At 43.2% G+C, this 26,330-nt stretch overlaps 1 protein-coding gene across 2 annotated transcripts in view; it reads left to right on the top strand.

Moving 5' to 3' along the window:
- The first annotated feature begins 1,570 nt into the window (after nucleotides 1-1,570).
- Nucleotides 1,571-26,330, top strand: part of DLGAP4 (DLG associated protein 4) — a 261,005-nt gene continuing 236,245 nt past the window's right edge. For both annotated transcript variants that reach the window (XM_073683832.1, XM_073683833.1), the window contains exon 1: nucleotides 1,571-1,916. The gene's annotated coding sequence lies outside the window, so the exon portion shown is untranslated. The remainder of the gene's footprint in view (nucleotides 1,917-26,330) is intronic.

Raw genomic sequence — 26,330 nt, forward strand, 5'->3', positions numbered from 1 at the left:
CATCTGGAAAACAGCTTATTCGGAGAAGAAGAGGTGAGCGCTACCACCAGTCTTGTCTCATGCCAACTGTAAAGCATCCTGAAACCATTCATGTGTGGGGTTGCTTCTCAGCCAAGGGAATTGGCTCACTCACAGTCTTGCCTAAAAACACAGCCATGAATAAAGAATGGTACCAGAATGTCCTCCAAGAGCAACTTCTCCCAACCGTCCAAGAGCAGTTTGGCGCCCAACAATGCCTTTTCCAGCATGATGGAGCACCTTGCCATAAAGCAAAGGTGATAACTAAATGGCTCATGGAACAAAACATAGAGATTTTGGGTCCATGGCCTGGAAACTCCCCAGATCTTAATCCCATTGAGAACTTGTGGTCAATCATCAAGAGACGGGTGGACAAACAAAAACCAACAAATTCTGGCAAAATGCAAGCATTGATTATGCAAGAATGGACTGCTATCAGTCAGGATTTGGTCCAAAAGTTGATTGAGAGCATGCCAGGGAGAATTACAGAGGTCTTGAAGAAGAAGGGGCAACACTGCAAATATTGACTTGCTGCATTAACTCATTCTAACTGTCAATATAACCTATTGGTACTCATAATATGATTGCAATTATATTTCTGTATGTGATATAAACATCAGACAAACACTAATAAAAACCAGAGGCCAGCAGATCATGTGAAAATATAATTTTGGAGTCATTCTCAAAACTTTTGGCAATGACTGTACAGTTGTACCCAAGGATGTAATGATCGCGGTTGTACCCTCTGCGACCACGACTGGCTTGTGCGGGATGGGGGCCGCCGAGACCAGTGCATATTACAGCTGGATGTTCGTCCAAGGATCAGGACATGGGGGACATGTATACCAGGATGGGCCCAATATAAAGGACATATATACCAGGATGGGGGCGTATATACCAGGATGGGCCCAATATAAAGGACATATATACCAGGATGGAGGCATATATACCAGGAAGGGGCTCAGAATGGGGAACATATATACCAGGAAGGGGACCAGGATGTGGGGCATTAGTACAGGAAGGGGGACAGAGGGGGTATCTCTTTATAAGATTTAGAACGCTACAAGGGTCCATACATCTAAAAAACATGCAGGGGGAGCCCAGGTCCAAATTTTGCATCAGGGCCCTTCAGACTCTAGTTACGCCACGGGTTGTATCCTGCATCCTTTATACATAGGGTGGGAGCTCAGATATAATATGTAGTAAGTTACAAAATAAAGAATTTAGATAGGTTACATCTGCCATAGTGGCACTTTATTTCTCTATTTTGATCTTTTTGGTGCTGTGCCTATATCTTTCTGTTTTGTTTTTTTTTGTGTGGGGGGGGGGTTAGAGTGTTTAGGTCCAGGATATCATTTGCATCAATAAATAAGTATATAAACTCTTGACTAAATCTGTAGAGGGATGTGTTGAGGCGTACATGGATGTGCACATGAGAAGTTAGTGCATGCTGGATATTTGTGTACAGACAGCTCCAGATCCTGTGTCCTAGATCCCCATCCCCGCAGGATTCCAGCCCTGCTCTTCCACTCCTCCCCCCTCCTCTCTCATTCTCCTCTGTGGGGAGGCAGAGCACATAGATCCTGCATCAGCACCAGCCACAGTCACAGCATCTCTGCTCTCCATCATCAGCCAGAGTGGGATATAGGGGGTGGGGGGAGAAAGAGGGGGACACCCTAACAGATTATACTGGAGTAGGCTGGAGGAGGTGAAAGGAGTGAAAGAGAGAGACCTCTGTAACGCTGCAGAAGGAGGAGAGGAGGAGGAGAGGTGGAGAGAAGGAGGTGGTGGCGACTATGAAGGGGGGGGATGCAGCCGGTTTTCACCTGAAGACATAGAAGAAGGAAGACTGGAGGGGGTGAGAGGAACCGTGTTGAATATTGCACACTGGAGAACAGGTAAGACTTACGTATGGTGCTAAGGATGGTAGGACTGACATTTCTGATCATGGGGGGCTACACATTGGCTCCCATGTTGACAGTGGATGCAGCAATAGTGGCCAGAGTGGGATTTGGAGAAAACACAGGGTGGAGGGCAGTGTTAACCTCTCCAATCCCATAGTGCTGCTTGTATTTGCATTGGTTGATACATCCGTCACCCTAATGCAGAGTGCAGACCCTATGATACATCGCAGGGCCCTTGGCAGTTTTGCAGTTAGGGGTTTGTAGGATGTTATGTTTCACCCGCCACATTGCTTATACACAGGCTGCACACTGTCCTTCAGTGTGTTTTTCTCTTTTAGCAAAAGCCCCATGGGGATATTTCTATTGGTTTTCTTATTGGTCATGCCCAGACCTTCTAACTCCTCAGCCTTGCCCTAAGATACGGTCAGGGATGTGTTTATAGGATACATTGTATATGGTTGCACTGATTTAGGATGTTGGTGGCCTGTAAGACTCATCAGAACTACCTATATATGTTCGCATAGTCTTTGGTTTTCCTGATCTGTGTTTACCTCAAAACAGAATAGCGAGCAGTATTTACCTCCGCTTGTCATATCCTGTGATGTCACTGCTGATGCCAAGCAGGGTTTCCTGCATGTTGACATCATGGCTACCTAACCACACCCCTAGCATCCCACCTGCATCAGGACCAATACCCCAACCATGCAGAAAGAGAAGCCGAATCATAGCCTTGTAATTGTAATTGTATCTTCATATAAGCATCCAATAATGCATCAGTGCCTGGGTGTCAGCCAGGTGTGGGGTGAGGTGGAAGCAGCACAGGGTTAAATCTCTGCTCCTTTCGGTGTTTGCTGCAGCCTTATTTCCTCTTTGCACTGTGATCTCTCACTTTTCCAATTCTGATATTCTACTTCTGTTCTCCTACTTCCTTCACTGTCTCACACTTGATTTCCCCATATCCCTCATCTTCTGCTCCATATCTCATTGCATTCTCTTCACCGCTCCGTCTTGCCTCTCTTTCATGCTGTCTTCCATTGCTGTCTAATCCCTTCAAGTGTTTATCTCCCAAGCCTAATATGTATTCCAGTCTAACGCCGTCATTTGCTGACAATTCCGGTATTCTTTATTATTGCTTGCCTTCATACTGTTCCTGTGGCTTTGAATGTATCTTTTACTAAATATTTAGTTTTGATTGTTAGTAGCTGACAATTCATGTCAAATTGTAGTGGTCTTCTGGAAAGAAACGCTTCCAAAGAAGATTGATGTGTATAAAGTATTTGGTCCCAGGTGTCTATGCCTGCAGACCCTATGGTAGTAGTCTTCTGGAAAGAAATGCTTCCAAAGAAGATTGATGTGTATAAAATCTTTGGTCCCAGGTGTCTATGCCTGCGGACCCTACTGAGGTGGTCTTCTGGAAAGAAATACTTCCAAAGAAGATCGAGGTTTAGAAAGTCTGTCGTCCCAGGTGTCTATGTCTAGGAACCCTACAGTAGTGGTCTTTTGGAAAGAAATACTTCCAAAGAAAATTGAGGTGTAGAAAGTCTGTCGCCATATGTGTCTATGCCTGCAGACATTAATGAGGTGGGCTTCTGGAAAGAAATACTTCCAAAGAAGATTAAGCTTTAGAAAGTCTGTGGTCCCATGTGTCTATGTCTGCAAACCCTAATGAGGTGGGCTTCTGGAAAGAAATACTTCCAAAGAAGATTGAGCTTTAGAAAGTCTGTGGTCCCAGGTGTCTATGACTGCGGACCCTACCATAGTGGTCTTCTAGAAAAAAATGCTTCCAAAGAAGACTGAAGTCTATAAAGTCTGTGGTCCAGGTGTGTATGCCTGCGTACCCTACCGATTGTGTAAAGGAATGTTGTCTTGTGTGATCTTCTATGCTACTATTATATCTGTTCTTTACAATTATTTTAAATATTTACTCATTAGATCCTAGAGGTCTCACTATATCAATATACTCAATATTCTATAAATGTTTGTAATATAACTCAACACTATAAGTTCTACCAACTTGTAGTACATTCTGTACGTCAATTAGTGATCTGGTTCCAGCAATCAGATCACTACTCTATGTGGAGAATAAAGCGGTTGTAGGTGTAACGCACCATATTGTGGTATCAAAAATGTCAGCTCAGGGATTGCTCAACTGAAGTATATGACCAAGGGGCAGCACTAGTAATCCTGGAGTAAATAATTGTAATGAATGGAATCCAAGGAATCTCTCAAAAGTATATTTTACTGATCTTATATTATATAGCTATTGAAGTAGAACACGTAGTATGGACCAGGGTTGCCACTTGACATTTTATTTGTTCTGGACAGTTAAGTAAAACATCGCAGACAATATTTTTTACGGACACATTAGAAAACCATAATAAATCACTATGAATATAAGTGATCCATGTCTACAGCCCATAATTCTGATATGAAGACATCAGCTGCAATCACTGTACACTGTCAAATGATGATAATTACAGTCAAAATAATCTATATAAATTTCTTCAGTTTCAAAAAAAATCACGGACACCTTAAACAAATTTTACGGACAGGGCAAAAAAGTGCCCTATTTTTACGGAATGTCTTTGAAATTTCTTGTCAGTTGGCAACCCTGGTGTTGATATAAAGAATAGTATGGCTACTAACAATAGGACATTGTAATAAGAGACTGTAAAGATCAGATTACTTGTTATTGAAATGCTGGTGGAAGGACACCATCTTACAAATTGCCATGCTGACAGTTTCCTATATGTGAGAATGATCGGTGTCACGTTTGCTCATAAATTGTTACCAGAACCCGTAGATTCATACAGATTATCAGACAGGAATACATTTTCTAACCCAATCTGACAATTTTGGGAAATACAGTTGTCTTTTTCATGGCAACAACACAACTTTGCAAAGAATGGTCTTGACATAAACCATCATGGCTGGTAATTTCTGCAGCCAGAGGACGCTTGGTATCCTGAGTGTTTACATTTTCTTCCATATCTCCACCCCTCTCCTAATGTCTGTCTACTGTCTTTCCCCCCAGCTCTACAATCTCAGTCTCCACCTCCCTCTCCCTCCATCTCCTCCTGTGCTCCATCTCTGCTCCCCTGTGTAATCTGCACTGTGCAGTTTTGTGTTCCCTCAGGTTAATCCTGCTCACTATCCTCTGCTGCCCCCTCCTCTCACATCCCGAACCCCCTACATCTGTCTCCTTCTTCTCTTACAATCACAACCTTTCACTCCAGCATCACTTTACTGTATTCAACTTTCCATAGGCACTGTGTCAACATCATCACAACCATCATCATCATCCTTGCAGGACATCATGGATTGGCAGCCATGTATATTTATTACTGTTTAGGTGGTTCATAGCAAAATTTAATAAAATACAAGAAACTGAGTAGATTTGTTTTTAATATTCCAAAGGTTCTCCCAAGAGATCATGACGGAGCATTGATCTGGATGTCGTTTGTATGTCTATGATTGTATGTGTGTCCAGTTACCTGTGTATAGGTATAAATATAATGGCTACGTATGTATGTGTCTACTTACTTATGTGTGGGGATCTACATAAATATATATATACCTATATATATATATATATATATATATATATGTATGTATGTCTCTATTTACCTGTGAATAAATGCACAGTGGGTATGTGTATGTGCATGTATGCGTATATACGTGTGTTCAGTATGTGCTATTTTGTGTAATATGTATATATTTATATGATATATGTATATATTTGTATTATATATGTATATATATCTTCTATTATGTGTAATATGTATATATTTATATGATATATGTATGTACTATATATATAGGTATATATATATGTTATATTTTGTGTAATATGTATATATTTACATGATATATGTATATATTTGTATTATATATGTATATATATGTTCTATTATGTATAATATGTATATATTTCTTTGGTTATGTGTATATATGTGTTCGCATCTATTTTTTTTAAAGCGTCTGTCTCCTTTTGGTCCTTCCCTACTGCTCCATCTCATATATTAGACGAATTATGGCACCTAAATTTCCCATTATTATTTGCATTTCTTAGGAATTAATCTACAGCCTATGGCAGCTTCCCATTCTTGCTCATATTAAGAATATTTCACTACTTTCTGCTGCAGTCATGTACGCTATTGAGATTTCGTTGTTGACTTTCATGTAGTATGTGATGATCGCTATCTCTGCCCTATGTGGCTTTTTGTTCCGTCTCCTTCCCATAAAACACTCTTCGTTATCCAGATTTATGTATCAGTATCTCTGGTGTCTCTGTGTGAATATACTTAATCTTTTGTTGTATGGTCCTTATATTATTGGTGATTTTCAAACTTCGGCCTTAAGGTTAATGCTTGTTTTTTTTTTTCAATTTCCCTTTAAATAAGCCTTAACAGAGATTTTACATGTGCAGAATATAAGGGGTTAATGATCTTACGTAAAGCAATACGTGCACCCTGTATAGTGTTTCCCATTAATATCCATTTACATGTGAAGCCTCCATGATCTGATCTTTCCCTATATTGAAGGCACAAACACACAGACATCTATCTCTCTGTGCCAAGTCTTTCAGGCTGCAGTTTAGAGGGAAATTACTCTTTGTAGATTATTAATGCTACAAGGGCTCACCTTTTAACCCCCATGTTGCCATATAGTGCAAGGCAGAAGAATATTGGATGTGCTAACGGATCCCTTCGTGTCTCAGGGTTACAGAAATGAAACTCATCCTCATGGTCTGGGGGCAGAAAGATTCATGCACTGACATGCCAGCATGACAAGGACATTACAAGGTCATCTGGATGCTCAGAATCTTCAGACAATCTGGAAAACCATTCTGATGCAAATTGCACTAGATAGATAGATTTAACCCTCGTGTAGATAAGTACATGTACTCCACCGTATAACTTGAGGGGTTAAAGTCCATGACATGACTCAGGAGACTGTAGGAGGAAATAGCTTTATGGATGACAGGGTACGAGACATCATTTAATGGAGAAATATCTACATTTCCAAATAAACATGGAAATCTCATCGTGAGCAGACAGTCCTATATGCAAGTAGCACCGAAGCTCAGGAGAGAGCACCTAACTATTGCAAATGGGATTGAACGGGTTTCAGAGTAAATTATCAAAGTTCAGTTGTCCTATATGGATGAACACCCCCACCTGTATAGTGTTTAATGCTCCACATTGTACCGCCAGGGGGTTTATATGTGTATGAAGCGTGCTGGGCGCATTATCACTGCCGTGCAGTGCATTTTGGGAATTTCTTTGCATGTCCATATACAATGAAGCCCGAGTGATTGTACTTGATCTTCTACCATGATTCATTTCCCACTGGGACATTATATAAGTAGCCCCTCACCCTTCTAATTATTTTCCCTGTATAATATATAACCTGTACTGGCTTAATTGCTTGAAATAAAAAAAATCTTTACATTATTACAGCAGTGTAGGAAAATAGGATGGAGGGGGGACAGCCAGAGAACACCCTGAAAATGGGTCATGTTGGGAGATGTTATGCACTTTCTAGATGCACTAGATTCGGAAGAGGAGAATAAGTTTTCTATGGCTGGTTGTTGAGCAGTTGATTATGGTCTATTGTTCTCTGTCATTTTTTTTTAAATTTATTTATTTTACTCACTTATATAGCACCATTAATTCCACAGCACTTTACAGACATCATCATTAATATCCCCATTGGGGCTCACAATCTAGATTCCCTATCAGTATGTCTTTGGAGGGTGGGAGAAAACCCACACAAACATGGGGAGAACATACAAACTCCTTGCAGATGTTGTCCTTGGTGGGATTTGAACCCAGGACCCCAGCGCTGCAAGGCTGCAGTGCTAACCACTGAGCCACCGTGATCAGCCATTTCAGGTGGTAGTGAGATGGATTTGAGCATTCACTATAGGTATTATCGGCAGAAAGTCCACAAAAAAGTGCCTCCAAATATCTCATATTATCTACTGTTCTGACAACCCACAAATATATTTCACTAGTTTGTAAATTACATAAGTAGATATTTTTTCTATGCTGCAATTTAAAGCTTTAAGTGCCACAGTATTTGTCTATATACCTTGTATTTAGACCCACATGAACCGCAGAAATTCTATTTTTTCTTACTTCTTCTGCTATGGTAATAACCTGTAAATAATTTGTAGCAAATGCATCTCAAGATGATTGAAGGGAATCTGACAGAAGGATTTTATACCCCAAATTATTTATATGCGCATGTAGTACTTTCACAGACAAGTCCAGCAATGGCTAGTCTGTTCCTCCGTTACTCAGAAATCAGCATTTTAATTTATATGCAAATGAGGCTGTAGATCTGAAGCCTCTGTCACTCCAGCTCTATTCCATGCTCAGTGCCACCTCTTCCTGCTTGACTGATGGCTCTTTTGCTTGAAGTCACATTGAATAGAGGATATCAGTCAAGTAGGAGGAGGCGGAGGTGGGCGGGGAATAGAGCTGGAGTGCCAGAGGCTTTCGATCTACAGCCTCATTTACTGATTTCTCAGTTATAGAGGAATAGACTGACCATGCAAAAGTATTGCTGGACTTGTCTTTGACAGAGCTACATGCAGTGGAAACCAGAAGTTTATATATACTATATAAAAAGACACATATGCATGTTTTTCTCAATATGACATGAAATCAGAATAAACCTTTCCCGTTTTAGGTCAATTAGGATTACCATAATTTTTAATATTTGCCAAATGCCAGAATAATGAGAGAGAGAATGTTTTAAGGCATTTTTATTACTTACTGCAAAGTCAAAAGTTTACATACATTTCATTAGTATTTGGTACCATTGCCCTTAAACTGAATGACTTGGGTCAAACGTTTGGGATATCTTTCCACAAGCTTCTCACAATAGTTGGTTGGAATTTGGGCCCATTCCTCCTGACAAAACTGGTGTAACTGATCCAGGTTTGTAGGTCGCCTTGCTCTCACCTGCCTTTTCTGCTTTGCCCAGAAATTTTCAATAGGATTGAGATCAGGGCTTTGTGATGGCCACTCCAAAATATTGACTTTGTTATCATAAAGCCACTTTGTTACCATTTTGGCAGTATGCTTCGGGTCATTGTCCATTTGGAAGACCCATTTCCGCCTCAAGCTTTAACTTCCTGGCTGATGTCTTGAGATTTTGCTTCAGTATTGCCACATAATCTTCTTTCCTCATGATGCCATCTATTTTGTGAAGTGCACCAGCCCCTCCTGCAGCAAAACAACCCCACAACATGATGCTGCCACCCTCGTGTTTCACAGTTGGGATGGTGTTCTTAGGCTTCCAAGCTTCTCCCTTTTTCCTCCAAATGTAACGATGGTCATTATGCCTAAAATGTTACATTTTAGTTTCATCAGACCACAGGACGTCTCCAAAAATGAAGGTCTTTGTTCCTTTGTGCATTTGCAAACATTAATCTGGCTTTTTTTTGTCTCTTTTGGAGTAATGGCTTCTTCCTGGCAGAGTGGCCTTTCAGCCCATGTTGATACAGTACTCGTTTCAATGTGGATATTGATACAATCTCACCAGCTTCCGCCATCATCTTCACAAGGTATTTTGCTTTTGTTCCTGGATTGATATGCACATGTTGGACCAAAGCACGTTCATCTCTGGGACACAGAACCTGTCTCCTTCCTGATTGGTATGGTGGCTGGACATTCCCATCTTGTTTGTACTTGTGTATAATGGTTTGCACAGATGCACGAGGCACCATCAGGTGTCTTGAAATTGTACCCAAGTATGAGCCAGACTTGTGCAAGTCCACAATTCTCTTCCTCATATCTCAGTTAATTTCTTTAGACTTTCCCATGATGCTACACAAATAAGCAGTGTGTTTCAGGTGTGCATTAAAATACATCCACAGGTGTGTCTCTAATTAACTCAGGTGTTGCCAAAAGAACTATCTGAAGCTTCCAAACACATGACACCATCATATAGGCAGTCCAGAATTGTTTAAGGCATAGTAATCTTAGCGTAAGTAAACTTTTGACTTTGTAGTAGGTAATAAAAATGCCTTAAAACATTTTCTCTCATTATTCTGGCATTTGGCAAATATTAAAAATTATGGTAGTCCTAATTGACCTAAAACGGGAAAGGTTTATTCTGATGTCATGTCAGATATTGAGAAAAAGATGCATATGTGTCTTTTCATAAAGTGTATGATGTGTCTTTTTATATAGTGTATGTAAACTTCTGGTTTCAACTGTAAATAGTTTGGGCGGTGAAATGCTGCTGGCAGATTCCATTTAAGGGCTACTAAGCATCTGGTGAAATGGATCCCATTGGTTCATTTAAAGAGGTTGTCTTGGTTTAACATATTGATAGCTTATCTATAAGTTATCTTTCAAGTAAATAAGAGGATAAACTGCAGTACTTGGAGGCAGCCACTAAACAATGTATGGAGCTGCTGTCTTCTACTCCGTACACTGCTTAGATTTGGTCACTACTGGAGCAAATATCAGCTTATCAGTGAAGGGGCCGAGTGAACCCCACCAATTTCTTATTGATGACTTATTGTAGCATCAGCGTCTCTGCCCCCTGCCGGACAGAGACGCCGTTCCCCTCACCGCCGCTCTCCCGGTCCGGCATCTTCCTGTTCTCCTGCCGCTGAGGCGCACTGCGCGCAGCTTCCCGGGCACTGTGGTCCCTCTTAAAGGGGCCAAGCCCGACGTGTTAAAGAGTCACCGGCCAATGGCCGGAGGACTGCCCCTATATTAAGCACCTCCTCCAAGATGGAGGTGCCTGTGCAAGGTTGTTGTTTGTGTGCTAACACTCTCCTCAGCACTCAGGTTCCTTGCCCGCCAGTCTGTCTAACAATACTGTCTGTCTATCAGCCATGCCCGCCAGCCTGCCTACCTGGAGCACCTGCCAGATTACCTGCCGTGCCCGCCTGCCTACCCGGAGCACCTGCCAAGTTACCTGCCATACGTGTCTTCTCGTTTACCTATCTGGCTATCCGCCGTACCCGCCTGCTTGTCTACCAGGATCACCCGCCAGCCTACCTGCCGTGCTCATTCACTGTATCGGTCAGCTCCTGTCATCTGACCCGTGGGAGTCACCTGCGCTCACACAAGGTCAGTCCCAGAGTGGCACCTGGTTCAGCTGCTCGGTCCCTCCTTGGGTCACGGAGTTAACTAAGCCGCCGTGTGACCTGGGTCGGTCCGAGTTGGCACTTAGTTACGCCCCTCTTGTCCCTCCTTGCATCAAAGCACAGAGGTTCCACCACCCGGATCCATAACAGTTTGCACAGGCCATGGAATCTGGCGGCTCCCAGGCTCCTTCGCTCTCTGACTTGTACCAGGAGGTCTCTCGTCAGAGATCCCAACAGGAGACTATCCTGACCTATCTGCAGTCAACTCCCGCCTGGACACGCTGTCTACTCCAACGGTGTCCGTCTCTAATCCAGCGGCACCCACTATGGCGGCACACACTATGGCGGCACCTCTACCCTGTGGCGCTGTGGCACCCGGCTTTGGACCACGGCTTTCTGCGCCTCCACTTTTCGATGGTGACCCTGTCCTATGTCGGGGCTTCATAAATCAGTGCACGCTGCACTTTGAACTTCTGGCACACCACTTCATCCCCGACTGGGCCAAGGTGGCATTCATCATGTCTCACCTCAACGGAGAGGCGTTGGCGTGGCTTAACCCTCTGTGGGAGAGAGGGGATACTCTGGTGTCCGATCTCCAGGCCTTCCTCGCTGCTTTCCGGAAGGTGTTCGATGAACCTGGACGAAGATCTTCTACTGCCACCTCACTTCTCCAACTCCGTCAAGGGAGTCTCTCTGTGGGATGGTATGCCGTGCGTTTCCGCACTCTCGCATCTGAACTGGCCTGGAATAATGAGACACTGGTGTCCACCTTTTGGGAGGGCCTTTCTGGACGGATCAAGGATGAGCTAGCCGGCCGCGACATACCTCCCATCCTGGACGACCTGGTGTCTTTAGCTACCTGGATCGACATCCGCTTTCTGGAACGTGCTAAGGAGACGACCCAGGAGAGAAGACCTCCGCGTCTCGCTCCAACCTTCCAAAGGCCTGTCTCGCAACCAGCAATACCCCAGGTGTCTTCTCCAGAGCCAATGCAAATTGACCAAGCTAAGATGGTCAAGTCTCGCCAGGAGACTCGCTGCACCGAGGGGAGTTGCTTCTACTATGCAGTATAGAGCATCTGATTCCTACCATACGTCTGACTGAACTTTTGGCGGTTTCCTCAGTGGATGGGAAGCCTCTTCCGGAAACCATCTTGCTGGTCACTGAGCCTGTAACTCTTCAGGTGGGAATGCTGCACTCCGAGAAGATCTCCTTTCATGTGCTGTCCGGTCTCTCTCATCCCCTCTTGCTTGGTCTGCCCTGTTTACAGAGACATGAGCCCGTCCTGAATTGGAGATCTGGTGAAGTGCTCCATTGGGGTCAGTAATGCCATGAATCCTGTCTGGTTCCGGTTCGTCCTGCTCGACCCCCGTCTACGCCGGCTAACCTACCTGGCCTGCCGGCACCCTACTGGTCCTATGTGGACGCCTTTGACAAAAAGGAGGCTGAGACACTACCACCTCATAGGCCGTATGATTGCCCCATCGACCTAATACCTGGTGCTTCACCTCCTCGTGGGTGAATCTACCCCTTGTCATTGGCCGATACCTGTGCTATGTCTGAGTACATTGAGGAAAATCTTGCTAGGGGATTTATCCGGAAATCTACCTCTCCGGCTGGAGCAGGATTCTTCTTCGTCAAGAAGAAAGAAGGCTCGCTTCGTCCTTGTATTGACTATAGGGGTCTAAACCAGATTACCATCAAAAATAAGTACCCCCTGCCTGTCATCTCGGAGTTGTTTGACCGCCTAAAAGGTGCGAAGCTCTTCACCAAGCTCGATCTTCGGGAGGCGTACATCTGGTCCGGATTCGCCAGTGAGACAAGTGGAAGACGGCATTCAACACCCGGGACAGTCACTACGAATACCACGTGATGCCCTTTGGTCTCTGTAATGCTCCAGCCATCTTCCATGAGCTAGTTAACGACATCTTCCGAGATCTCCTGTATTCCTGCGTGGTGGTGTACCTGGACGACATCTTGGTGTTCTCCCCTGATCTGCCCTCACACCGGAGGGATGTTCGTCAGGTTCTGCTGAGGCTCCGGAAGAATCACCTGTATGCTAAATACGAGAAACGCCTCTTTGAGCACACCTCCTTGTCGTTTCTTGGTTATATCATTTCTGAGACCGGTCTGCAGATGGATCCCGAGGTGTCTGCCGTCTTAAAGTGGCCCCGACCGGAGGGATTGAAGGCAATTCAATGGTTTCTGGGTTTCACAAACTATTACCGCCTCTTCATTCCTCATTTTTCCTCCCAGACTGCTCCCATCTCTGCTCTCACCCATAAAGGAGCAAATCCCAGGGAGTGGTCTTCCGAGGCGAAGAAAGCCTTCGTCTCCCTAAAACAAGCCTTCTCCTCCACTCCAGTGCTACACCGTCCAGATTGCAACAAGCAGTTCTTCCTGGAGGTTGATGCCTCCTCCTCCCGGGCTGGAGCAGTGCTCACCCAGAAATCCTCGTCCGGCAGAATGGTAACCTGCGGCTTCTTCTCCAAGCTCTTCTCCTCGTCCGAGCGCAACTACTCCATAGGAGATCAGGAGCTGCTGGCCATCAAATTAGCGCTGGAGGAGTGGCGCTACCTGCTGGAGGGGGCTCTGCACCCGGCGGTCATCTACACTGACCATAAAAACCTCGCTTATTTGCAGAATGCCAAAAGACTAAACCCGCGTCAGGCCAGATCGTCACTATTCTTCGCTCGATTCTGCTTTACTCTTCACTACCGCCCGGCAGACTAGAACATTAAAGCCAGCGCACTATCCCTTTCATTTTTGTCTACCGACCAGGAGGAGGAGCCGTAACATATCATTGACCCCTCCAAAATAATGACTGTTGCTCCATTTGACCTGTCTCATCTACCTCCCGGTAAGACTTTTGTAGTGGTTCAGGATCGAAAGAAGGTTTTACTGTGGGGTCATTCGTCCAAACTGGCTGGTCACGCTGGCAACAGGAAGACATTTCTGCTCATTGCCCGACATTATTGTTGGCCCACCGTGCGCAAGGATGTTGCGGAATTTGTCGCGGCTTGTTCCTCTTGTGCCCGTAACAAGATACCTAGGCACCTCCCAGCCGACTGTCTTCTTCCTCTTCCCGTGCCTTCCGCTCCGTGGCAACATATTGCAATGGACTTCATCACGGATCTCCCTGTTTCTGCCGGTTGTGCTGTCATTTGGGTGGTCGCTGACCACTTTTCTAAGATGGCCCACTTCATTCCCCTGCCTTGTCTTCCGTCTGCACGGGTGCTGGCTAAGGACTTCATCCATCACATCTTCCGTCTACACGGCCTACCCCTCCACATTGTCTCGGATCGCGTAGTTCAATTCACTTCGCACTTCTGGAGAGCCACGTGCAAGCTGCTGGATGTCTCCTTGGATTTTTCATCAGCCTATCATCCTCAGTCCAATGGCCAAGTGGAACTCATCAATCAAATCCTCACCAGTTTCCTTCGACACTTTGTCAATGCTCACCAAAGCGATTGGGTTGAGCTCCTGCCCTGGGCCGAGTTTTCCTATCACAACTATGAGAGCGAGTCTTCTGCTAAAACTCAGTTTTTTGTGGTCTATGGTCAACACCCCCGGATTCCGTTTCCCGTCTCCTCTTCAATGGACAATCCTGCCATGGAGTCTCTCGTCAGCGAATTTTCTGCAATTTGGGAAGACACTAGATCTGCGCTTCTTCAGTCCTCGGAGCGGATGAAGAAGCAGGCTGATAAGAGACGTCTGGATCCGCCTCTATTCCGTCTGGGAGACAAGGTCTGGCTTTCTTCCAAATATGTTTGTCTTAAGATATCATCTTACAAGTTGGGTCCGCGGTTCATTAGTCCGTTCGAGGTTCTGAACCAAATTAATCCAGTGGCTTACAAGCTGAAACTCACAGCCTCCTTACGGATTCCCAACTCCTTTCACGTGTCTCTCCTCAAACCGGTTGTCCTTAATTTTTTCTCTGACAATCCAGGTACCACCCCAGCTCCAGTCTCCGCTGAGGACGTCTTTGAGGTAGAAAACATTTTGGCCACCATGAGGGTAAGAGGAAATACTTTCTTTCTTGTGGATTGGAAGGGGTTTGGCCCTGAGGAGAGGTCTTGGGAGCCCAGGGAGAACATTCATGCCCCTCATCTTCTAGAAAAATTTCTTGCAGGCTTAAAGAAGAGAGGGCGTAAAGGGAGGTACTGTAGCATCGGCGTCTCTGCCCCCTGCCGAGCAGAGACGCCGTTCCCCTCACCGCAGCGGTCCCTTTCCGGCGTCTTCCTGTTCTCCTACTGCTGAGGTGTGCACTGCACGCAGCTTCCCGGGCACTGTGCTTAGGGTGCATGTGCGCTCCCTCCCTCTTAAATGGGCCGCTCGCGCCGTCCTAAAGAGTCACCGGCCAATGGCCGGAGGACTGCCCCTATATTAAGCACCTCCTCCAAGATGGAGGTGCCTGTGCAAGGTTGTTGCTTGTGTGCTAACACTCTCCTCAGCCCTCAGGTTCCTTGCCCGCCAGTCTGTCTATCAGCCGTGCCCGCCAGTCTATCAGACGTGCCCGCCAGCCTGCCTACCCGGAGCACCTGCCAGTTACCTGCCGTGCCCGCCAGCCTGCCTACCAGGAGCACCTGCCAGATTACCTGCCGTGCCCGCCTGCCTGCCTAACCGGAGCACCTGCCAATTTACCTGCCATACCCGCCTGCTCGTTTACCTGGAGTACCTGTCTGGCTATCCGCCATACCCGCCTGCTCGTCTACCCGGATCGCCCACTAGCCTACCTGCCGGGCTCATCCACTGTACCGGTCAGCTCCTGTCATCTAACTCGTGGGAGTCACCTGCTGTCACACAAGGTCGGTCCCAGAGTGGCACCTGGTTCACCTGCCCGGTCCCTCCTTGGTTCACAGAGTCGACTAAGCCGCCGTGTGACCTGGGTCGGTCTGAGTAGGCACTTAGTTACGCCCCTCTGTTCCCTCCTTGCATCAAAGCACAGAGGTTCCACCACCCGGATCCATAACACCTATCCTACAGATAAGCCATCAATACGTTAGTCCTGGGCAACTCCTTTGAGGATAGAAGTGCTTGACACCCATCATATTAGCAGCGGCATGTAAACATTTTAACAGCATTGATCTCATATGGTGAGAATAACGCGTTTATTTTCTGTTTAGAACTAGAGACTTGTTCTTCACCATAGTGGTATGGCGTTTGTTAAAAAATTAGGATCTGTTCACAATTGCTTTAGATCAAGCTTCTTTTACTTACTGATGCTCAGAATAGCATAGACTGCTGTGCAATCTTTCCATTTAAACAGGCTCAATAGACCCATCAATGGGATCCATCAGAACCAGTTGGAATCTGTCATGGCTCTGTGTAGAATAGAAGCCATGACAGCAGAGTGAACAGAACCTAAACTGACTAAGAAAAATTATAAATTGACATCAGTTTGTATCAGTTACCACATCCCTTATTGACCTCAATGATAAAAAGAGAGTACAAAATGTTGCACGTTAACACCAGTTTGATTCCCATAGAAATGAATAGCGTCCCTTTATTACTGGTTTCTTTGGCAAAAAAACATAAAAAAATACATAACAAGTATGAACGTAGCTGTGCTATTTCCCTGAAATATTTAATTCAAATTCGTCCTCTTGATTAGCAGAAATATTCTTATAATATAGCAGGGTACTAGGGGGTCTCCAGTTCTTTATGGGGTCCCTTGTCAGCCTGAGAGCAGACTAGAGGCAGTTATATAGCAGTCTGTAGCCAGAGGCCTTTAGCATCTGCATTTTGCTGATGGATGTATAAGGCAATAATGGGGAATCAGTATTCTGACATTATATATTACACTACATTAAGATATAGCTAATAAATGTACATGTCTAAGTTTACCAAATTTTAACCTATGCTTTGGAAATTATTTTTTAGTGTAGTATTAATTTAGAAAAATTGTTAACTGTATTAGTATTCAGTTTTATGACTTGGATTTGTAGTGTTCTACAGGCTTTTCTTTACAGTATTTCTCAGTCCATTTACTTAAAGGGGTTGACCGGCCTTAGTCTACAAGTCTGTAGTCACTCTACTTGTGAATCCTCACATTGCGTGCACTGTGAGGATTCTCCGGTGCAGGTGTCGGAAGTGGGCAGTCATGTGACCGCAAGTAAGCAATCTGCATTCTTCTAGCCACATTCCGACTAGTCTTGTTTAACCTTGCTCAATACACTTGCATTGAGTGAAGCTGTGCCCATCTAGTCAGCAGATGACCGCATGTATACAAATGGCATACTTGGAGTCACGCGCTCGCCACTCCAGACGCCAGCACCGGAGAATCTTCACAGCTTGCAGTGCGCTTTGTGAGGATTCACAAGTCTGCAATAACATAGAGTGACTATAGACTTTTAGCCTAAGGCTGGACAACCCCTTTAAAGAGTAACCTCATTTTAATATTCATTTTATAAATCAATCAACAGTGTAATGTATCTAATCAGAGAAATTAGCTAGACTGATCTTCCACTGTTAATACATGGGTCAAATCTGTATTCAGTGAAGACAAATTTTCCCATAAGTGAGATAGGAGATGACAGTTAGTGATTTTAAACTTCTATGGAGGGAGGAGGAGCTAGAGTCAGACATAGACGTTCTGCTACAAGTTCTCCTGAAACCACAGTTATAGTTCTGCAGAGAACTTTGAGCACCAACTGCCATCACCTATCTCAGTAAAGGGAAAGTTTGTATTCACTGAAGACAGATTTTACCAATGAATTGAGAATTTTGATGATGACTTATCAGTCCAGGAAGCGAAAGAAGCTGATTTTTCTGATAAGACATATTACAAAGTTTCTTATTTTCACATATACTATTGATTTATGAAAAACAACGGTTACGCCTTAAATAAGCTTGCTTCGGTACTGATCCCCATAAAAGTCTATTAGTCAATTAAATATACGTATTGTATCTGATTCCTGTTTCCACAGCACATAGATATATGTAAGAGGAGCAGACTACAAGCAGATTTTTTCCATGAAGGAACCTTAACTATACCCATCCATTGTGATAATGTACAGAACTGGATCTATATAAATGGATAACAGTTCCACTCATCAAAAGTTATTGTGGTAATCACTGTTAGTGTTCATCGCTTTATAGTGTCATTTACGGATATGAATATTCTGCTATAATGTGGACGGGAAGGACCTGTTTAATAGATGGATTTCACACTGAATATAATGGAAGTATTTTTAAAGCAGAACGTACAGAGGTTGTAACAGTTCATTTCATAGAAGAGCTGCTATGATTCACACATTCTGCATATTAATGTTTTCGGGGGAAACATTTTTAGGTTTCTTATCATAAATCCTATTGGAGAACAATATTTTCCTTCTTTTTGAAGCCTAAAATGGCTGATAACAGGAAGCATTATATTATATATTCAGCAGTCCAACAAATGTAGATGATACTTGCATTTCCTTATTTATTGTTAGTTACTGACCAGCAGAATGACGATATCTTCTGCCATGGGTCCTCTAATGATTAGTTCTCCCCGATCATCCTCCTTATAGGTAAAACACGTTGCAATCAATTTCAGAGCACATAAAGTATAGCTAAGACAAAATTTGGGTTTCTATTAGGATGACCTCTCGTTTGCATACTGGGATCAATGGATCTTTCTGTTGTGGAAATTTCTCTGGTATTTAGGACTAAGCTACCCCATTGTATTTCTGCAAACAAGTTCCCAATGACATAACAACTATTATTCTACTTCCCACCTTCCAGCAGCTTTTACCACTTTTACGACCTGTCCGAGGTGCTGAAACCCCCCTGATAACTAAGGCTCTTCATTTCCACATACTAGGGTCAGTAAGCAGAAACTGTCAGCGCTGATTTAGGTACAAGTAAATCAATTTGCATCATGTAGAAATACAAGGGAATTTTTGCAATAGAGATGTGGTTGTCAGCGGGAATCTAACACTACCGCTCAGAAAGAGCATCCTTCTCCTAGTGTTAGATTTGTTGCCTGTTATTTTGCATCTGACGGAGGATGATATCAGGCATATAGATGTCCACATTTTTCACATAGCTTCCTATTAGTCAGACGTCATCTGTGTGAAAATAATTCCTAGTTCAAGTGTGATTCTCACTAGGAGCATAAATAAAATAAATCTTGGTGTTAAAATACATGGTTTTAACTCTTTATAGAGGTTTTCTCAATCAATCAGACTTGTCACAAGGGTTCTAGCCTTGGGAGTCCAACAGATGTTATAAATAGGTTCTAGCACTGGGTTTAATGGAAAGGTAACCATGCACATAGGTATCACTTGAAGCTCTTGGACCCTGATGCCAAATCTGTACCAAGGCTGTCCAACCATATTTTATTTATAGCACTACTATCCTCTTAAGTGGTAAGACCTCATCAGATTTATGGTCCCAGGTGCAACTGCTTATAGTTATGCCTTCGATCATTCAATAATAGGTTCCTATGAAAGTGGATGTCCATGCATGCTCATCTCTTCTCAAAACAAGGTCATCTCCAGCCTATTGATGATATGATTGACACTTTTCAGCTAATAAACCAGCAAGGAATAGATTTTGGATTTGCATAATATTTTATAACCAGAGTTTATTGAGTAATATAGTTGATGCTCTGCTTGCTCGGCTATTGTCAGAACTCCAATAGAAGTGAATGGAGAGCCGCTAATTCATGGCCATGTCTCCATTAACAATAGCCCAAAGACTGAAGTCGGAAGACCCCCCATTCTCGAGATAATTGCATATCCAAGAATTGTATCCAGAATCTATCCAAATTTTATCACGAGATATGCTATAATTGTATGAGATGGGAATACTCTGCTAAGGCTTTTTGGATAATCACTTCCTACTAATCAATTGTAAATAGGAAGGAAAGTTTTTAAATAATTTTTTTAAGCATTGTAAAATGGCAGAATTGTTTTCCATAGTGGAGTTCTGGTATAATATTCTTCTTGTCCCTCAATCACAATGGTAACTTCTAGGATCCACCCAACCCTGAAGACCCCAAAGAAAATTAAACAGCCAACAACTGGATAAATGTGTTAGAGTTAAATCTTGGATTTTAAACCAGAATGATTGGATAACTCAACCATAAGCAATGTGTGATGTCTGCTCATGGTGCCTCACGTCATGCATCTGTTGGCTATATGCCCGTTTTTAACCCCCTGGCGTGTGAGATGCAAGATTTTGGGAAACTCCTTTATTGTGAGTACTGATAGTCTTAGCCAAGTGTACTTGGCAAAATTGTAACTGTTCCATCAGGAGCTCATGAAATATGTATAAGGCCAGTTATTCATTACATCTCGTTGTCAATAAGTAATTTTATGGATCTCGTTGCTGACAATGAACACAACCAGGCACATATGAGTTATTTGATGTATTAAATTACAGTCTTGCAGAAAATGTTGCCTCTTTATAATATAAGGATATACACTCCTCAACATTGAAATTGCAAGGACAAGAAGGAAAATTTGTGGAATTTTGGAAATCACAGGATTGATAATTATATACAAATGATGAACATTCTTAAACGCCTTGTGTAAGAAACCAAAGGGTGGAATAGCACAGTTAAGACTGGAAGACATGTTTATCCACTTAAGTGAGGAGTCCCACCTTTGTCTTGGACATAGCGATAGCAGAGATTGATCTGAAGACCACATGGGTAATACCATGACGAGGCCTTCACAAGGGAACGTCACACAGGTCCTAATCCTGGTATTATAGTGTGGGTAGCATAATGTATGGTAACCTCTCTAATTTTTATTACAGGTATACTAACAACTCAGTGTTACATTATTTTGTTGTGGAACCAGTGGTATGATTATTTCTCCAAAGTGTACAAGGAGCCGTTTTTCAACACGTCAGCACCAGTCCACATGTTGCTTGTGCTACTGTGAGCAGCCTGCATGGCCTAAATGTGCTTTGGCCTAAATGTGCTATGGCCTGCAGTGTCTCCGGACTTGTCTCCTATGGAGCTCATCTGGCTTTGTGTTTTTCGGCAATTGCAAAGGAAGCTGACAGCAGTGAATGTTGATGATTTGCATGGCCAAGTGCATTCAGCGACAGTGGTGGGCACAAACAGAAGAGGGTCCCTGTGCAAGAACAATATATGACCCCTTTGCAGTTCAATAGTTTATCATGATTCACAATCCCACCTGCTTTGAAGGTGGTAGTGGCCCCCTTACTTTTTTGGCCACAGTTGCATCAATGGTGTGTCTGCCCCTGTTCAGCGAGGCAGAACATTCCTCAACCAACCATTAATAACCTCATTAATAGCTGTCAAGGTGTGTAAGTGCGGGTATTTCTGCACATGGCGCGCATATTCGATGTTGAATACATCAGAATGTATTGAAAATTTTATTTCAATTTATTCATCATTTGCATATCATTAACATGTCTATCCATTCTGTGATTTCAATAATTCCACAACTTTTCCTTCTTCTTGGTGTAGCAATGTTGAGAAGTGTATACAGGCACCATCTTTAAAGGTCTACAATAATAACTAGTGTATCTGTTAGGTCTTATAAGACACTTTACCCCATGATTTTCTTTTCTTTGTATATAAAATGTGTATTCTGTATCAGTTTGGCAAGTGGTAGCACATGAACATAGCTTGCTGCTGTGATGTCTTTTATGTCACAAATAATCTTGTCTTTTATGACACAAAAGTCAGCGCTGATTTAAGGGGATGATAGCTTTGGACAAGACCTCAATTTTAGGTTTCTCTAATGATACGCTGATGACAGGTTGAAATAAAAAGCAACTGGTTGTGATCTGCTGGAGAACTTGGCAGCAAGTGGTCATTTTCCCTATGGCGCCTCCACAGGGGAAATAAATCATTACACAGTTCCTACTCCAATCAATGAGATGCTTGCCGGGAATGCTGGGTCCTCTAGAAAAGTGATGTTTTTTTTGTATACATTTTTCGCTCTGGATAATATATAAAGATTGTGTAACCCAACACATTTTCAGAACATTGACATGTTTGCAAGAGGACAGAGCAGAGACACAAACCGTAACTAACAGGAGGCTCAGTATTGTTTTTGTCACAGTGCCCTCTCATTTGTAAAACGTCAAGTTCATCTTCACACAGAATTTTATTTTCTTGCAATGTTAAAGGGGTTGTCCCATGAGAGAAATACATTTTACATTCCTTATAGTTCTGGCAGACAGTATCATACCTGCACAAAGGTTCAAAAAGAACAAAAAACGTAACCACATACAAGTCCAAACATGGCCTTAATATGTAGATGCTACAGCTGTTTGTGTGAGGTATCAAAAAATAAATAACTTAAAGGGGTTTTCCACGAACAAAATACATTTTAATCAATAGATCTTGGAATAATAATAATTGGATGTGTTTAAATAAAATGTTCCTGTGCCGAGATAATCTTATAAATGTGCCCCTGCTGTGTACTGTGTAATGGCTGTGTCTGACCGTACAGGAACATGGTCTGATCATACCACAGCTCCTGGGCAGGGGAGGACGCAAAAGAGTATACAGACAGACCAGTGTTGGATCACAGCTGCTGATTTCTGTAAGGAAAAACATTTCCCTGCCTGATTAAAAACAGGTTTTACCTCTCAGAGTCAGTTATGATCCTGTACTGTAATGTCTGTATACTCTTTTGCTTCCTCCCCTGCCCAGGAGATGTGGTATGATCAGACCATGTTCCTGCACGGTCAGACACAGACATTACACAGTACACAGCAGGGGCACATTTCTAAGATTATCTCAGCACAGGATCATCTTTTTAACACATCCAATTGTAGAACTTATTATTATTCCATGACCTATTAATTAAAATGTAATTTGAGGAAGAAGTTTACCCGGAGGCGCTCCCGTCGAAAGTGAAGTTCCCAGTGTGGTAAGGAGATTTGTTTGGTCTGTTGTTGTCCGTACCAATGGATCGGCCACAAATTATAAAAAAAATGGATTTATTAAAAGTCTGCAATCATAAAAATGATTGCTGTATTACATTAAAATTTAAATTTTCACACGATGCGTTTCTACTAAAAGAGCCTTTGTCAGGTTCAGCTAAAATGTAATTTGTTTGTAGGACAACCCATTAAGGAGCTTTCCAATTAGTCTTAATGAAAAGTGTTCTACCATTTTGCTGCTGTAGATTTCTGTATCTCATACTTTTGCAAAACTGATACAAAATCCTTTAGAATTCCTTCTCCAGCTCCTGATGATTCTCGCTGATCTGCTTCATGCCCTTGGTATCAGAGATAACAGGAGGGAGGGGAAGGGGGTTATACCCAGATCTGCAGAGGAAAGAAGGTAGTGTATCTTGGAGGGCACGTAAAACAGAATGGTCTAGAAAGAAGGCATATGGAGAGGAAAGTACAATATTGGAGCCAAACTAATAATAATAAAGCAATGTACTGTAAAATATCTACAGTAAGTGAAGACATCAGCACTGCCTATATTACTGGGAGAGGCACTCCCACAATAGAAAAACTTGGATGAGGCTGTAAATTGCATATCAGGGGGTCTGAACTTGAATGAAGGAATGAAGACTGCAGACTGAAACTTAATGCAATTATATTAACTAAAGGTAACCAGTAACATATGTAAAAATCATTTTTTTCCATGTCCGTAGACTTTAAAGCTATTAAGTATATGAATAAGCTTCACAAGCCAGAGGAATGCATTTAGTGGGCTAAGAATATCCTGGCACTACATAAATAAGGCTTATTATTATTCATGCATATGAAGCGGCTTTCTGCATCAGTAAGTAGTGACATATATGAGTCAGCTTGACATAGTCCTCAGTGTTGTCACTAGATAATAATGCTTTGATAAGAGGAATTATCTAATGAACTGATTGTAGATAACAATTTCACTCAATGATGGTAGTTTAGAGAATAATATGTGTTCATTTTCTTTTAATTTGTATGAATTTCCTTTAAAATGTTAATGTTATTAGTAAGCGATAGCTGGATAATGGATAATGATTGAGCCTAAAAGAAAATACTGTTTTGTGATAAGTGCGCAGGAGAATGTATAGAGCAGCCATATTTTAGGTTGTGATCTCCGCCTGGTTCATCCCATTATACACATTCTATTAATGTCAATGTCCTACGCTACATACTACATGGTTACTGACTGTGTTATCTCCATGAGACCATGTCACAGCATGAAGCCTCACTATTCCACTGGTGACAGCGCGGTGCGTTTTCAACATTCCTATGGTCTATTGTATAAGACAGGAGAGGTTTTATGAATGAAGGCTCACGCGGCCAATCCGCGTCCTCCATCTGTTCCCCGGCACCTCATTGGCACGTACGTTTGCTTCTCACATCTCTCTGCATCTAAGTCATGTGATGGTTTTTCAGTCATTTCTCCCCTGTGCAGCATGTGAACTGTTTGAGTGTGAAAAGCTTATTGCTAACTAAACGATTTTCTGCAAACCCAAATATGGCAGAGACATCCTGCAGCAATTACCCTGTATCGGGAGGAGGGGGCTGAATCAATGAAGGAATCCTTATTGACTGCTAGCTAAACTAATGCTGTGTAGACAATGCTTCTGTGTGGGATTCTGTGCAACCAATGGATGAATTACTGTGCTGGCGTTTTGCATAGTGTGCATGTTCTTGTACAAACTCATTCATTATTTCTCACATAACGCCATTTTGGAAAAAAAAGCACTACTTGAAAAAATAGTAATCGCTTGGTTAAATATAAGCTGCAACTAGGATAATATAAGGCACCCAGCAATGTGGTTAAAAAAAAATATCTATATTTTATGTTTAATACGGGGGATGAAATGAACTTTATATATTTTTTTATTTCTTCAAAAACACTTTTCAATTTCTTTATTGATTCCCGTAGGGGACTTGAACCAGGGATCAGTTGATCGCTTGTACAACACACTGCAGAAGTGTAATACTGCAATGTATTGTAAAATTACCTGTCTCCTGTGAAGCCTAGCAGCAGACATCGGTATACAAACATGGCAAATATAGGACCTCCACTAGGCCCCCTGGCAGCCATGACCATGCCATCATCACCCCGCAGTCATATTGCAGAGGGCTGATGGAGGTCAGAAGGGACATCTTTCCTCATTTCCAAAAGGGACATCGGCATCGAAGACATACATGAAGAGTACATTGCCACCTTACATGTGCAGCGAATGTGGAAAATTGAAACCTAAGTGGGCCCTCTAGGGGCACTGGGCACCAGCACTTGACCAGGTTTGCCAGTCTGGCCTTTCTCAATAGATTTCCCCAAAAAGGATGTGTGCACAGCTGGGGTTTTCCCTAGGTAATAACAGCTGATCGCCTGCTTTTCTATAGCCAAATCTTCTGTAACCAAGCCTTTGTAAAGCTGGTGGATGTGGACCCACTGCGACACGGGCCGGGCTTACCCCGCACAGGCGTGACTTAAGTGTCTACAGGGACTTCACTAGAGTCTCTGATGGTGAGGATAGGCTGGGCTACCTGTAGACATGAGGTACCACTCCAGGGCAGTCCCTGGGACTACAGCAGCTGACTGGAGGGTCAGAGGCACGGGTACGAGGTACAGGAAGGCGAAGGTAAAGATTTGGTCAGACTGTAAGGTGCCCGAGCAAGGTAGTCTTGGGTGAGCTGCAGTAGCTCCTGCATGCTCTGGCACCCTACAGGAAAATCGTGTCCCATTCCCAGTGTGCTGCTTGGTGTGGGGTGCATCACACTCACTTGTGGGCCACAGACCTCAGCTGACTCCAGGCTTCCATCCTCAGGAACCACAGCACACAATTCAGGAACATTAAGTGCTTTTCAACAGTTTTCCCCTTCCCTGTCGCACTTCAAGGCCACTTGCCTTCTTTGAGCCTGTCACAGAAGAGGAAGTTACCCTGCTCCTTGCTTCTTCTCGGCCTAAAACCTGCAACAGTGACCCAATTCCCTCACATCTACTGCAGTCCCTCTCACCGGTGGTCACCACTCACCTGACTAAAATATTTAACCTCTCTCTTTCTTCAGGTATCTTTCCCTCCTCATTTAAACATGCCATCATAACACCTTTACTTAAAAAGTCACCAGAACTGCACTGCTAACTACAGACCGGCCTCTAATCTTCCATTCATCTCTAAACTCCTGGAACGCTTGGTCCACTCCCGTCTAATCCGCTATCTCTCAGATAACTATCTCCTCGAGCCTCTACAATCTGGTTTCCGCTCTTTACACACCACTGAAACTGCCCTCACTAAAGTCTCTAATGATCTACTAACAGCCAAATCCTAAGGTCACTGCTCCCTGCTGATTCTCCTGGATCTCTCTGCAGCATTTCACACTGTGGATCACCAGCTCCTCCTCACTATGCT

Source organism: Phyllobates terribilis, unplaced genomic scaffold, assembly GCF_046119375.1.
Source record: "Phyllobates terribilis strain yellow unplaced genomic scaffold, ASM4611937v1 Scaffold_5__5_contigs__length_657084704, whole genome shotgun sequence".
NCBI classification, from domain to species: domain Eukaryota; kingdom Metazoa; phylum Chordata; class Amphibia; order Anura; family Dendrobatidae; genus Phyllobates; species Phyllobates terribilis.